This window comes from Crotalus tigris, unplaced genomic scaffold (assembly GCF_016545835.1).
Source record: "Crotalus tigris isolate CLP2741 ecotype Arizona unplaced genomic scaffold, ASM1654583v1 scf7180000019328.220996217465:2438092, whole genome shotgun sequence".
Taxonomy (NCBI): domain Eukaryota; kingdom Metazoa; phylum Chordata; class Lepidosauria; order Squamata; family Viperidae; genus Crotalus; species Crotalus tigris.
In genome coordinates this window covers 378,911-394,827 of record NW_024097488.1, presented here as the reverse complement: position 1 = coordinate 394,827, position 15,917 = coordinate 378,911, and the positions used below count along the sequence as shown (strand labels likewise).

Here is a 15,917-nt window from a genome sequence, read left to right as displayed (position 1 = left end):
TTAAGCAACTTAAGACATATACTTAAAGACATCAATAGGTGAGCCACTGGGAATTGGGTGGGCCTATACATTTTCTTAATATATACATACATATGCATATAATATATACATATAAAGGGAAAGTATGCCTCCCAAAACTTTAAAGAAAAATGCCTTGTAATGTGCTTCATACATATTTTGTAGTGAATTATATCTAGAAGAGAAATGCTTATCCGTAGTGTTATACAGATTTTTATTACTTTATAACTGTATATCCAAATTGAAATAATTCTATTTTAAGAGATTTCCCATATAGAAATGAGACTTGATATGTGTTCTAGCACATCAGCATGAAGAATATATTTGGCAGTGTGGCCACATACTATACCATCCTAATACCATATATATGATCTGCTGTTAAAGAGTTAAATTGTTTGCCTGTTAAGTTTAACATTAGCAGGCACTTCTGCCCACATGGCTAAGCTAAAAAGGAAAGCAGGAAAGGAGTTTGCCACTTGCCTCTTCCTGCGTAATTGAGTAGTCAAGAATAGTTTTCTAGAAAACAGTGCAGAAAACCTAGTAGGTTTTCTCCAGGAGTTGTGAGGAGGATATGGTAGGGATTCTGAAGGGGAAAAAAATTTCAAAGCTATACTTGTGCTCTTCAGAGCAGATAACCAATTTCATCCCAGGTATGTGTGCAATTGCATGTGTCTCCTTTTATAGTAAGACAAAAGTAAACTGTAGTTAGAAAACTAAAGAAGAACCAAAGCTTATTAAAATATATCCAGTTTACCTTAGACATGTCCTCTGTTGGAACACCCAAATTCCACCCAACAGATTTTTTTTCCCAATATTTGAAAATACCTGGAATTTTGTTGACTTCCTGGTGGATGAAGTACTGAAAATTTCTGGAAATTTTACCTATCTTTGAAATTCATCAGAGATATGGTGCAACAGGGCATCTATACGGTAGATGCTGGAGAAGATAGCTTAGACCAGGGATGGGGAATCTTGGCTTTTATGACTTATGGACTTCAACTCCCAGAATTCCTGAGCCAGCCATGTTGGCTCAGGGATTCTGGGAATTGAAGTTCACAAATCATAAAAGAACCAAGGTTCCCCACTCCTGGCTTAGACTGTTGCAGCCACTTTAAAGCTCTAACAACTGTTGTACAGCATCTGTTTTTCACCAATGCTTGAGGTAGAAGGAGAGCTATTTGTTGCTACAAGGAGATGCAGCATTTAAAAAACAAAACAAAACTTTCCAGATAAAAAGCATGATAAATTATGTTCAATTTCAAAAACTCCCACTGAAATTAGCCATTGAAGAGATTTTTTTTTTTTGTTTCAGACATATTTTGTTTTTCATCAACCTGAGCTTTTATTAAGATTTTGGGATCAACAGAACAGATGTTAAGTAAACAGAAATGAGAGATTTTTCTCCTCCTCTTCCTCTCCCCTTTAAAGAAACTTGACTGTTGAAGAGTGGAAAAAGAGGCACTGAGTCAGATGTGTGGCCAGCAGTTCCACAAAGTTTCTCCCCCCCCATTAATTAAAATTGAATCTGGATGGGCAGTTCTATTTCTCTACAAGGAAGAGATGTTTGCATACTGAAAGAAGACAAGTAAAGGAAAAGTTGCATCAGCTCATCTCCATCTCTGATTAGGCATTACAGACAGCCTGAGGAGTATAAAATGAAATATTCTAAAATAAGGCTTAGTTTCTAATCCCTGCTTTCTCCTTCTCCTCACCTTTTTCCTTCAGGAATAGAATTTTAAGGATAGAAGGGGCGTTGGTCTTACCTGAATGCCTTTTCTCAGTACGGAGATGGAGAATCCACCAATGGGTTTTCTTTGTCTGCCTGCTCTTGAGACCAAGTAGCCAAATTTGACATGCCCCCTCTTGCCTGGGGCTCTATTCTTAACGAGGGTGAAGTGGCTGAAGGTTGGCGAGGTATTGGCTCTCAATTCCCTAAAAACGGCCTAATTGACCTTAGGGTGGGTGTGGATTCTCCATCTCCGTACTGAGAAAAGGCGTTCAGGTAAGACCAACGCCCCTTCTCCAGTACAGGAGATGGATAATCCACCAATGGGACATACCAAAGCCTCACTGTCCCGATGGTGGGAGACAGATAAGGCCGGAAGAGTGTCCTTGCAGATCACTTGCTGGAGGACCCTCCTACCAAAGGAGGCGTCCGCCGAAGCAAAGCGATCAATCTTGTAGTGGCGCATGAACGGGGAAGGTGAGGACCATGCTGCGGCCCTACAAATTTCCTCGATGGACACCTGAGTGGCCCATGCCACTGATGTTGCAGCACTTCAAGTAGAATGGGCAGTGAGATGGCATGGAGGCGGCAGAGACGAGGCTTGGTACGCCTCGGCGATACAGTTCCAAATCCACCTTCCAATGGTACCGGCGGAAACTTTCCGCCCCAGAGTGCCCGGTCGGAAGGACACAAAGAGGGCCTCTGACTTGTGGAAAGGCTCTGTACGTTTTATGTAATGTCGCAATGCCCTGCGGACGTCCAATGTATGCCACTGCCGCTCCTGATCATGTGTTGGATTCGGGCAAAAATTTGGGAGAACAATTTCTTGTGCCCTGTGAAACAGAGAGTTCACCTTCGGGATGAAGGAAGGATCTAGCCTAAGGGCCACCCTATCACTGTGGAAGGTGCAGAGGTCATTCCTGACCGACAGTGCAGCCAGCTCAGAAATTTGCCTAGCCGATGTGATGGCGATCAGGAACGCCACCTTTAGAGACAGGTGTTCGCCAGTGGTTCGAAGGGTGGTCCTACGAGAACACGAAGTACTCTCGGCAATTCCCAAGATGGGTATCTGTGTACCACTGGGGGTCTGGTGTTACACGCACCCTTGATAAAGGTGCGAACCCTGGGATGGTGAGCTAAGGGAACCGAGTCTGCACACGTTAGAAGAGTGGACAAGGCCGCCACCTGTCTGCGGATAGTCGCCGGGGTGAGGCCTCTGTCCAGTCCATCCAAAAGGTAATCTACTATTTGAGGGATGATCAGTTTGGAGATGTCAAACTGTCGCCTCCTACACCAAAGGCAAAAATTTTTCTAAGTGGAATCATAGATGCGGTTGGTCGCTGGACGGCGTGCAGCCTGAATCATGGTGATGGCGCGAGGGGAGAACAACTGCGCCATTATGCGGCATTCAAGTGCCAGACGGTCAGTTGTAACCATTGAGGGTCCGGATGGCAGATGGTTCCCTGATATAGGGACACTCGGTGAGAGGGGATTTTCCACGGGGGTGATTGAGACAGGTTCATCAGGTCTGCGAACCACGGTCTCTGTGGCCAGTGTGGTGCCACGAAAATCACCTCCGCCCGCTTGTATATCAACTTGCGAATGGCCGCCGGTATGAGCGGAAATGGGGGAAAGGCGTAAAGTAGGCCTTGAGGCTACTGAACTCTTAATACATCCGTCCCCTCTGCCCCTGGACTGAAGTAGCGGGAGTAGAACCTGGGGAGTTGAGCATTGTCTGACGATGCAAACAGGTCGAGGATTGGCTGGCTAAACCTGCGGGAGATGTTTAGGAACAGGTCTGGGTGCAGGCCCCACTCCGAAGGGTCCACTGTGGCACGACTCAGGAAGTCCGCTTGTTGGTTGTTGACCCCCGAAATGTGTTCCGCCCTTAGCGACTCCAGGCTGGTCTCTACCCAGGCGAACAGGAGCCCTCTGTCATGAGGGACTTGGACCTGGTGCCCCCCTGACGGTTGATGTGTGCCTTGGCTGCCACGTTGCCTGTAAGGACTAGGACATGGCGACCCTTGATTTTGTGTTTGAAGTGCCGTAGGGCTAGATGGATTGCCTTGAGCTCTAGCCAGTTGATGTTGTTCCTCAGATCCACGGCGGACCAACATCCCTGCGCGAAGTGAGAGAGGAGGTGGGCTCCCCAACCGTACAGACTGGCATCTGTAGTGATGGTAACCCTGTCTGGTTCCTTGAAGGGTGAACCCTTGGTCATCGCTGGAGAGCACCACCAATGGAGCGCCCTGCGAATGTGCGCTGTAACCCTGACTAGGTGGTTGGATGCGCTGGTGTTCTGTCGTTGGAATGGAAGAAGGAACCATTGTAGGTCCCGCAGATGAAGCCTGGCCCAGGGGACTATGGCTATGCAGGATACCATCTTGCCTAGCAACTGGGATAGTGTGACCAGGGGAACTGTGTTTGTATACCTGGCGAGCCAGTTCCCTGATGCTAACCACTCGCTCCTGGGAGAGGTAGACCATGCAGTTGGATGTGTCTATGATGGCCCCCAGATGCAGTAGCCTGAGTGAGGGAACTGTCTGGCTCTTCTGGAAGTTTATTGAGAACCCATGCTGCTGAAGGACGCAAATGGTGGTTCTTATGTCCGCCTGAGCCGCCTGAAGGGATGTTGCCTGGATCAAGATGTCGTCCAGGTAGCATTGGACGTGTATTGGGATTTTTCTGAGTTCGGCAACTACTACCGCCAGAATTTTTGTAAACACCCTGGGTGCTGAAGAGAGACCGAAGGGAAGGGCCCTGTACTGAAAGTGTTTGCCTCTGTATCAGAAGCGTAGGAACCTGCGGTGAGATGGATGGATGGAAATGTGAAGGTAGGCTTCCGTGAGATCTATCGATGCCAGGAAATCGCCCTGCCTGATGGCTCCCAGGATGGATTGGAGGGATTGCATCTTGAATTTCTTGTATGTTATGTAATGGTTGAGATTTCTGAGGTCCAGGATTGCCCTCCATCCTCCTGAGGTCTTGGGGACTACGAAGAGGATGGAGTAAAATCCCTTGCCTCTGTATTCTGGTTGAACCGGTTCTATGACTTGAATATCCAACAGGTATTGGATGGCCTCCTGCATAAGTTTGCGTTTTATGGAATCCCTGGAAACTGAACAACTGTTGAATCGGTCTGGAGGTATGACTAGAAACTCCAGGGACAACCCGGACTGAATAGTCTGCAGTACCCAGTTGTCCGTGGAGGTTTGTTCCCACTGATGGAAAAAGTGGGCCAGTCTTCCTCCAATGGGGAGGTCAGGGTAGGGGTCATTTGTTCTTCCGGTAGGGACGGCCCGTTCCACGAAAGGGCCGCTTGGTCTGATTCTGTTGCCTGGACCTGAACCCTGTTCTGTCATAGGGACGGTCGTACGGTCTGTCCTGTCTGGGCGTATATGGTTTTGCGTTCTGATTGAGAGGTGCAGTTGTCGTTTGGTGAAAAGGCTGCCCTTGAAAATAAGGCGCAGGGCGTCTGTCAGATTTTTTGTTTAAGTGAGCCATGACCTTACGTTTGTCCTTATTCTCGATGAGATAAGGAGCCAGGACCTCCCCAAACAAGTTGCTGCCTAAATAGGGGGCTGTCGCTAGGCGCCACTTAGCCTTGGTGTCAGCCTGCCAGTGTTTTAGTCACAGCATCCTTCTGGCGATTATATTGGATGCTATGGATCTAGAGGAGAAGATGGCCAATTGGAGTGTTGCATCCGCAGCATATTCTGTGGCTGCCACCATCTTGGCCAGGTCCTGGTGAGTCCGCAAGTCCTCAACAGGGACCCTGGCCTGTAGTTCTTGTAGCCACAGAAGGGTGGTCCGAACAAAGAACGAGGCCGAAGTGGCCGCTTTGGTGGCCCATGCCGCTGACTGATGAGTTTTGCGGAAGGTTTGCTCCCACGTTTTGAGGACCCATGAGGTCCCCCGCAACAGCTGTCTGGGAAACCAAGGGGGTCCAGGCTTCGTCCACCTTGGGTATCTCTAGTGCCTCCTTGAGATCTGAGGATGTACTGTACATCCTCTTGTCCGTGCTACTCACCGACGGCAGGGAGGAAGGGGAGGCCCATTGTTTCTTGATCTCTTGCAGAAACATGTCGGGACAAGGCACGTGGTGTTCCGTTGTCACTTTTGCAAAAAATATTGGCCTGGACGTGGTGCCCGTTGTCACCTGCGCTTGAGGGAACAGTTCAGCCCCTATGTTCGCGGTGGACGTGGCCTTGCGAAGGATCGTGAGGAATAGATTGGGATTAAATAGGCCTCCCGATGGGGATGGTTCAGGGGGGAGTTCCTCATCCTCTGACAAGGTAATTTCCAGTGGCTCCTCCTCTTGAGGAGAGGAGTAACCGCTCATGGAGGAATGGGCTGGAGATGTGGGCTCCTGAATAGCCTGGATTTCTGTGGGGAGTTCAGGGGATGGTGTGGCCGCTCCCTGGTCGTATTGGACGGAGCACTGCGATAGAGCGCGGTCCACCACTTTTGTTAATAAGGCTTCCAGATATCTATCTGAAAATATGTCCCCTATATCGTGACCTCTGAGTGCAGAGGCCGAGGGTGACATGGTGGATTCCATGGTAGCACCCGTGACAGTGGCTGTTTCTTGGGCCGGTGTGCGGGGCGGGCCAGGTGGTGTTGTTGTCCCCGGAATGGACCATACTCCCTGAGTTGATGTTGATGGGTCCAATGGTAATTCCATCTCAGTGGTCGCCATTTGATCCAAATCCAATTGGGCCTGCCTCTGTGCCCTGGAGAACTACTTCTCCAGGGCCTGGTGCCTACGGCTGGCTTGCTTTTCCGCCAACTTGGAGGGCTTCTTAAGCGTATGCTTGGTCTTGGTTTTGCACTTACCTGCCGCCTTCTGGCCCGAAGGCACGTTGCAGCCGTAATTGGGAGGTGGAGAGTTTGTGCCCATGGACTGAGGCAACGGGGATCCCTCCATCCCGTTAGAGCAATCTCAGAAACAAACGCTGAGAAAAGGAGCTCTGGCAGGCAAGCAGTTGGTGGAAGCGAGATTGGAGCAAATACCAAGACTGCTCCCCTGGTCACTCGACCAATAAAAAATTCTCTCTGGGCTGCGGCCACAGTACTTGACCAATAAAAAATTCTCTCTGGGCTACGGTCACATTAATTGAGACAGATATCGAAGGCACGTTTGGAGCCACTCTCTGGGTTCCTCCCGGAGGCCTTAGATGACCAGGCAATGTGCACCAGTAAGGGAAAAAAAATTAAAATTTGAGGCTACTTCAATGAGGACTAGAGGCCTGAATAGTTCAATAAAAATATTCAAGATGGCGACTACCAAGTGGAAAGGATGTCCAGGATTCCCTTGTGCCCTGCTATAATTTTTTTTTATTTTACTTTTTATTATTTTATTTATTTATTTATTTATTTATTTATTTATTTAGGCCTAGCTGGGCTTCTCTGAGCTCACGTGGCCTTCTGGTTTGCACGCCTCCTGCAGCAGGCTTCGTTAGGCCCAATGTCAGGGCAGGCCTCGTTTGTTCTAGGGCCTCACAAGGAATTTGGGCGCTGAGTGTGGTTGAGGCCAGTTAAGGGAAGGCTACCCCCCCCCCCGATCTGCAAAAATGCCCTTAAATTGCTTTCCCCAACAGCCGGCAGGGTCTGGAGCTTCGTTCCCTGTTACTGGGCTTGAATCCGGAGAATTTGGGGTAAAAACGGAAACTTTCTTCTCAGAAACACTCTATCTCGTTCTCTGGAGTTCCCAGTGTTTGCAAGGGCCCACGCTGCCTATAGGGCAGTTAAAATGGCGCCCACGGCTTCCCTGGGCTGCTCAAGCAAGCTCCGATGATCCAGACTCAAATTTGAGTCCAGGTGTGGAGCTTGCTATTTTCCCCCAAATTGGGGTAAAAAGCTGGGAAGGCTGGGGAGAAAGCACAGCAAGCAGCCTCTGCTAGTGCCTTCTCCCCCCCCCCACCCAGAGCCCTGGGAACTGAGGGAAAACTGGGATTCTCCCCCCCCCCCACACCCTACCTTTAAATGAGTTGAGATCCAAAAGGATCCCAGTATCTATGGGGAATTTTGTCAGGGAGGGTAATTAAATTTAAAGATAGCCAATTATCTAAAGATAACCCACCAATAAATTTCTTGTCTGACCTGAAATAGCTGAGAGCCCAGCCAACACGAGTCCTCAGAGCTGAGGCCAAGTTAAGAATGGAGCCCCGGGCAAGCGGGGGCGTGTCAAATTTGGCTACTTGGTCTCAAGAGCAGGCAGACAAAGAAAACCCATTGGTGGATTATCCATCTCCTGTACTGGAGAAAGGAATTTAGGCCACTGACCACTCCTCCTACTCAGTGTAGACAAAAAGGCAGAGGACGGCACTGTACAGGTGTTGAAATAGCAGTAGATACCTGGGCATTTCTAAAAGGAATTCTGGCCTAATGGTGGACATAAGGTTTCTGAACTCCATTACATTGAAGCTATTTGTACACAACAAAATAATTGCACATATATAGTCTTTTAAAAAAATAGTCCAAAGTAGATGCAACAACTTTCTAATGTCATACCTTTCTTTTTTTTTCATTTTTGTTTGCAAGACTATCATGTTATCAAAAAAAAATTTTTTCTTCACCAACATAAATGAAACTCCTTTGCATTTGCAGATGAAAGGGGAAGGGGTGACTTTCAGCATTTCTTCCTATTTCTAGCATCTGTCACCCCTTCAAGTCACTTCCACAAATTTTGAAGCAGGCGTTTTAATGAATTTATTACATTTATGGAGTATTATTTCTTCATCAAAGTATAAGGATATTATGCAATATCATGATAAATATTTTTTAAAAAACTTGGTAACAAAGCATGTAGCCATAAAGACCACTGTTTGAGACTTTCTCTCAAGCAATTTGCACAAATATAATAAAAGGAACTTTCCATTTCTTGAGGGTTGCCAATTTCTTTATCTACCTTTTTTGTGTATTTCATTACTAAGCTCTGAATAGCTTAGCTCCCACTTTAAAAAAAAAAATAGAGGAAAAGAATAGAGGAAAACATTATTGCTGACCTGCTTTACAAAATCTTTAGTTTTCTAGTTTCAGTAAAAGTTGCAAAGTTAATGAGACAGAGATATTTCCCCTCTGTCCTCCAATGTTTTGGGAAGGCATACAATTAAGAATATATAGGCATTACATGATTTTATAACAATTTCAAAAGAGAAATCATTTTTTTACTATGCAGCAAAATATTTTTACCAATTATAAAACAAGGAACTTCCTGCTTTCAATAGTTCAGTGTCAGAAAGGTTAGTCACATGGCCAGAAATTACCATTCCTTTCAGCATAAATGATTTTTTTTAAAAAAAGTTCTTCCATTGATATGTGAAATATAAATATCATAGAAATCTGGAGGATTTGTTTTTTCTGGAAAAATTCAAAATGGTTCTTCCTTTACCAAAGCAGAAATATCTGACAATTCTAACTGAGACAAGAACCAAATTCACTCTAGGCTTGTTTTGTCTGGAGCAACTTATACAACGTATGACACATTACTAAATTTATTACCCTTATATATCTTTTTAGTGATGTGGATATTTAAGAAAATTTTAGAACTGGAGATAAACTGCTCCTCAGTTTTTCTTATTTTTTTTCCTCAGCCTTTTCATCTTTAGATTTAATATATTCAAACACTAACTGGTTTGTATGTGAACCAAATATATGATCGATTTATGACAAAACAAACACATGCAATTACAAACACAAGAATTTGCCAATTATTATAGAATTATTGTTTTTCATTTATTTGGTTGATGAATATCAACCAGATACTGTACACTTATTCAAACAAACATTGCCACTGATTAACACTCCACTGAAATATTTGTTCAGTTACCTATTTATAAATGGGCAACTGTATATAATATAATGCTTGTATTCTTAATATTTCAGCACAAGGAAAGATTCTATAAAATTCATTTAATAGATTAGAAGAAACACTGGCTTGTAGTTTTTAGTCTCCTATAGCAAAACATTTGTCTTGTGGTAGCCTGAAAACTAGAACATTTATAATGAAACAAGCTTTGGTGGACTACAGCCCATTTCCTTGTGTGTTCCCTTGTCTCTAGAAGCAACCATAATACTGAAATCTGTTCCTGTGGTTTTTTTTTCTTGTTGTCAAAGACATAAATATATTGCTAAGATTAATGTAATGCTCCATATGCAGTACTACCTTTGAAGAAAGCCCAGAATTTCCAGCTAATACAGAATGTGGAAGTAAGAATACCAATATCAATTCTTATCATCCTATTACACCATCTTCTGCTTTTTATATTATCCTAAGTTTTATCTATAGGTGGCATATAAAGTGAATTATATAGTTTTATGGCAGTGGTGGTGAACCCATGGCACGGGTGCCAGAGGTGGCACTCAGGGCCCCCTCTGTGGGCACGCACGCCGTCACCCCAGTCCTAGGCCTTCAGCTGGGTTTTATAAAACCTTTTTGCTTTAGGCCTCCGCCGCCATGTACAAAAAAAAAAAAAAAAGGTTCAATCAGTCAATTTCAACTTCTCGCGGGAAAAAAAGATCTTGCAAAGTTGGAATTGATTGATTGAACTTTTTAGTCCCACCCAGTCTGCTGTTACCACCGCAGCCACGCTCACCCAATAGGCCACACCCACCTAATGGGCCACACCCACCCGGCACCCGACGATGCATAAGTGGGTTCTGGGTTGCATTTTGGGCACTTGGTCTCTAAAAGGTTCGCCATCACTGTTCTATGGAACAGAATTATTTTCATACTAGTTGTACCCAGCCACGCGATGCTGTGGCTCAGTCTGGTTAAATGGAAAAGAAAGAAAAGAGAAAGCGCACATTTGTAATATGTTTAATTTCACAATGCTTATGGGTATACAATATTTTTTGTTGTTCCATTGTCTGTGCAAATATAGAGATTGTCTGGTTTGCCGGTGCTGTTTTTCAAAAAACCATGTTTTTACCTGTCACTGGTGTGACATCTATATAATAGTAGGTATATAAAAACACGCACGTATTCGAATGCAACATTGTGTTAAAATTTCAAAGCAATCAGTGAAGAACTTTTGGAGATTTAAGATTTTGAACAAACAAACATTTACATTTTTATTTATATAGATTTGGCCATGTGAAACTATTTATAGCATACAGATAAAATGAAGTACATTGTGTTATAGAGATTTTGGCCTCAGATAGGGTAACCTCATGTTCGCTTGCAGGAAAAAAAATATTTATATACAGTACATTTGTGTATACAGATCTGACTTTTGTGATTTAGTATGGTATAGTGATTAAGTTGCTGGAATGAGAGTTAGTGGACCTGAGTTCAAATTTGCCCTCAATCATGAAATTCATTAGATTACTGTGGGCCAGTCACTTTCTTTCTTCACAGGGATGTTTTTATGGAAAATATGAAAAAGAGGAGACAGAAATCTAATTTAAATAACAATAAATTAGTGTGATCTGAATTTTAAACTATTTTGAAAAGGTTGCATTATGAAAGCCACTATTTCTCTGCTATTAGAGATAATACTATTTTGCTTAAGGCAGAGAAAGGCAATGGCTGAAAAGACCAGAGACACATGTTTCCCCACAAACTTTTCAATGGCAAGAGGGAACATCTGTTGACATTATGACATTTACAAAATGATAAATTATCAATTCTGTTGAATTAGCCTGAATACTCTAAATTCCTGTATTCATATGATGTATTATAATAGCCAAGTCATATTTAATTTATTATGTATTGTCTATGATATTTGCTTTTTATTTTTCTGCCTATAAGCTTTGGAAACTTTGTCAATGATAAAGACACTAAAAAATTAGGTAGTTAACCAAAGACAAGCCAAATTGCAACATAAGCATCCATCCAAACAAAGGCAAGAAGTAGACAGCAAATGTAGTTTCAGCTATGAAACGGGTGAAACTGTTGGAAAAGTTCATTCTACCAGTTTAGTAATACAGGAATACTAAAGAAATATGAATTTATTTTTATCACTAGAAATGTTGTCCACAGTGCACCTTGGAGTTCTGAAAGTACTAAATCTAATTTTCCTTTAATTTCTTTCCCTCTTGAAAAAGCAGAAATTATTACAACAATAAAAGAGCCATGGCATGTGTCCTTATGGCAAATAGACCAGAGTCAGCAACTAGTCTACGTGACTCATTTTGGACATGACTGTGGATGAGAACAAATCCTTATTTAGTTAGTAACAATGAGAGCAATAAAATAAGTCTTAATTTAATATTTAATGACAGGATCTCCCTGTCATTAAAAGGCTGATTTGCAGCCTAAGTACATTCTGCCACAGAAAAAATGGATCAAATAGAGAACAAAGTATCTCAGAAGATACAGGAGTTTAAAAAGTTGAAATTTGTTCCTTGCATAGTACACCTAAACTGTGTTGATAGACTGTGCTATAGCACAGTGAAAAATAAAAAATCACAATATAGATTAAAAGATTTGGAAAATAAATATAAGGATACAGCCACTCTTCCTTGAGTTAACCAATAATGTTTTGAAATGTTTTTAACCTATCTTTATCAGAGCAAGCAAGCTTCAAATAATGAACAAATAATCCGTTTTAGGTCATCGGAACTATCGATAACATAAGGGGCTTGGGGGTGTCTTGGTCTTCAAGTCTGAATAGCCAAACCAGCATAGTCAATGGCAAGATATGGTGACCGCTGACACCCACAGTATCTCTACAAGTTGCCTATTTGAATTCTCAATACCTTTTGAGTACTTCATGTAATTATATCTAGCAGTTGTAGCTCCATTGGGATCTATCAAGGACTGTGCCAATCACTTTTTAGCATTGTGTTTCCAACATTTTTACAGTGACTGTAAAACTTACTCTAAACCTTATTCTTCAAGATCCACATATAAACTTGTCTATAGATTTCTTGATCCATAAAATCTATTGGATTACAATCTCTGTAAATCCTAACTTCCACAACCTGTTTAGGCTAGAGTATTATGAATCTGATGGATTGCAAATTTGGAAAGTCCTGAGGTGAAAAAGCTGTGTACTATGTGTGTATTATTCCTAGACTGATACATGAAATTTGGTATCTATAATGCACAAAAATCCCTTAGATCAATATCATTGTTAAATCAATGTGATTTCAAGGGAATTGTAAATAATCACAAATAAAAACAAGAATTCTGATTACTACATAAGAAGTGGTTCATGTGATGATGATGCCAGGCTTAGAGATGGTGACACAGAGGACAGGTTTATTTTCAAAAGGATCTCAAAAAAGGAATTTAATAGCAATTTTGAATTCTGAATTAAATTTACAGAATCAGATGGTTCCCAAATTATGCTTAGCATTATTTAGTTCATAAGGCTTAACAAGGAACAGGCAATCTTTTCCATTTGATGATTACAGTTTTTTTTTAATTAATTGGCTGTAGGGAGGGACATCCATGACAGGCTAACATCATTGGGAGGTTTGGGGAGGAGAACTGAGGTTTATTAAACTTTTAAATAATGAACTTTGCCTTGCAGACTTTTGAGCCTGTTTCTACCCTTATTTTAATGGAGATCGTTCACTTAAAAAAATCACAGTGCCAATGATCTGCCATTTTTTTTATCTGAAGTTAGTTATGTAGTCTCAGACTAGATGCTCCAAATTGGGTCTATGAGAGCACAGGGCTTATTGGCTGCTGAGTCTAAGCTTAGTTTACGTGGAAACCAACTCCATGTATCCTGCCATGGCTGTATCTAAGCAAATATCTATTCTAGTACTTTTCCCACAGTACTAGCCAAATGCCATGAAAAGGCCTACAAGCAAAGTGTTTTGAAAGAGGAAGATCAGGTCTAACTTTTCTTGTATTTTGGATCATGGTTTTCATAGCCTGTGATCATTGGCCATTCTGAGTCATGTATACATTATTCCAAGTTGCCTAATTCCATGTGGCATTCAATGCAGGTTCCATGTAGCTTCCATAATTAAAACCACAGACTGACTTCATGAATTTGTTTAGCTGTTTAAAAGTACTGTACTCTGAATTATAGAGGAGTAATAGACTTAAAATTATATTTATCTGTTAATTAAATCTTAAATAAGGCATATACTGCTAGGTAAGCATGCACAGTACTGCAGGATATATTTTCAAGGACCAAAATTTTACAAAACATAGTTACAGGCCAGGCACTTAAAACATATTTTTCCAACAATTGTTTAGATTACAACTCCTAGAATTTTCAGCTAACATGAAGAAAATAGGGTGTGAGATTTGGAACCGGTGTTATAATACAAGCTAGAAGAATAGAACACAATTGAGTTTGTAATGGGGAGAATGCTTCACAGTCAATGTTGAAGTCCTGATTTAAAGTACATTTTTACTTATTTTTCTCTATTACTAAATTATACATTTTAACAAATTTATCTAAGCAAATACATGTAGATACAACACAATTGTCACAGTCATTCTCTTGAAGTACATAGCCAACTTAGATGGATTTCTGGAGTGGGGCTTTGCAGGATTTTCTGGTGCCTATTTTACTATTTTTTAACGTCTGGGCAAAGGCCTTTTGCTTTTAAGTTATAAACTAATCTAAACTGTCTCATCTTACAATTCTTCCATGCTCTCTTCTCAGATGCAATCCTTATTGTTTCTGAGGTGCTGGTAGAATTACAGCCTTGTGTTTTTATTAGGATTTATGTTTTTACTCTTAATGCTTGTTAATTTGCATGCTGCTGTAAAAAAGCCTGGAATTATTTGGCTCAAGAGAAGAATAAAATAAATTGTGGCCAATTTAGCAGTTTAATAACAGCAGCAAAAAAGCACCCAAAGCACTTATGTGAATAGAAAGAGAAAGCTGAAGAGCCTCCTGAGAGGTGAACATACTGGATAACCAGAATGTGGACCATAAAAAAAAGTTTTCAGCAAGTTGAAAAAAAGTTTTCAACAAGTTGAAAAAGTCAAGTCCCTAGAAGGAGGAAAGTGCAGTGTGGAAAATCATTTTTTGTTTTTTAAAAGTACCTCAATTTTTCATACAGTTTGAAGGGCCTTTCCTCTTCCGTTCCCTATTCTGTAACTCGTTGTCGCCGGTCCTTTTTTCAGACTATGGAAAAAACCGGGGCAAATTTGAAACTCCCCCCCCCCGAATACAGAGTGATCCCCAAACTGCTCTGAGAAGGGTGTATGTCCATTCTTTCCTCTTCATTTAGCTACGTTCGAAAGCTGCGAGCGGAAGGAAGGGGAGGAGGGCAGAAAAAAGCGCAAAAGTCACTCCTATCTTTAGCGGCGAAAAAGACGGCGGTGGGGGGGATGGGTTGCATACTCTTCACAAAGTAAATGCAACCAGCAGACTCCACTTTGCAGCTTGCATTTTCAGAGACAAAGTAGATGTCCAAAAGAAAAGAAAAACTAATATCTTAAATGAAAAGCTATTTTCTGCGGCAGAGGAGTAACTGCTGTACTTACTGCGTCCCGCAAGAAACCTTTTACTTGACTAAACAAGGACCAACAGAAGCCGCTTTATCTGCTTTTTCAAGCCAGGTTTCAGGCTTCTTTTCGTGCCGATTACGATCAAAACCTCTGTCTGAAGCACTTCCTTTTTCTCCGAGCATCCTATACGCCTGTTGCTTTTAGCTACGAAGGTAGAGTTACTACGATTTTTTTTTCTAGTTTACTCATTTCCTGGAGATGAGCTTTTTTTTCTCTCCCTCCCAAAAACTCTCTCCACCCATCGGAGAAAAAAAGCGGCGCATCCAACTTTCTGTAGAGTCCCAGGACCTTCTTAAGGTGGTAGGCGGTGTCTTAAATACCATACCGACAATTGCCAGCTTTTTCAGACTTTACTTTTTTGCCGGTTGGAGTGCAGAGCAGAAAAGATTAGCGGATTTTTAGCAGACACTTTCCGAGTAGGAAAGGACGTGGGGATGGGTGGGGGAGGGAGAGAGCGGATGGTGGACGCCCTTAAATCCCGCCGGTTGTGCAACACGCGAGGAAGCAGCAAAGCAGCAACTTTCCGGAGTTTGCTCCTCGTGGGTTTTCTAGTTGTGAAAACTGTGTGTAACAAAATCTCCTCTATGCAAACTTCCTTGTGCGATTGCCATGATTTTTCTCTCTTTAATATTTGGCCTTACAGTTGCCTTTTGATAAACCTGAGGATGCTAAGTTGGTTGCACAAGTTCAAATCCTTGGGGGAGAGGGGAGGGGAGAAAACAACAGAGCCCTGTGGATCAG

General features: G+C 42.4%; 1 protein-coding gene across 2 annotated transcripts in view; it reads right to left on the bottom strand.

Annotated features, from left to right (window-relative positions):
• LOC120316275 (inositol 1,4,5-trisphosphate receptor interacting protein) overlaps positions 1–15,567 on the bottom strand; it is a 31,699-nt gene extending 16,132 nt beyond the window's left edge. The window contains exon 1 of one of the 2 annotated variants that reach the window (XM_039361655.1): positions 15,153–15,567. The gene's annotated coding sequence lies outside the window, so the exon portion shown is untranslated. The other variant, XM_039361656.1, reaches the window with a different exon arrangement.
• Between the last annotated feature and the right edge of the window lie 350 nt (positions 15,568–15,917).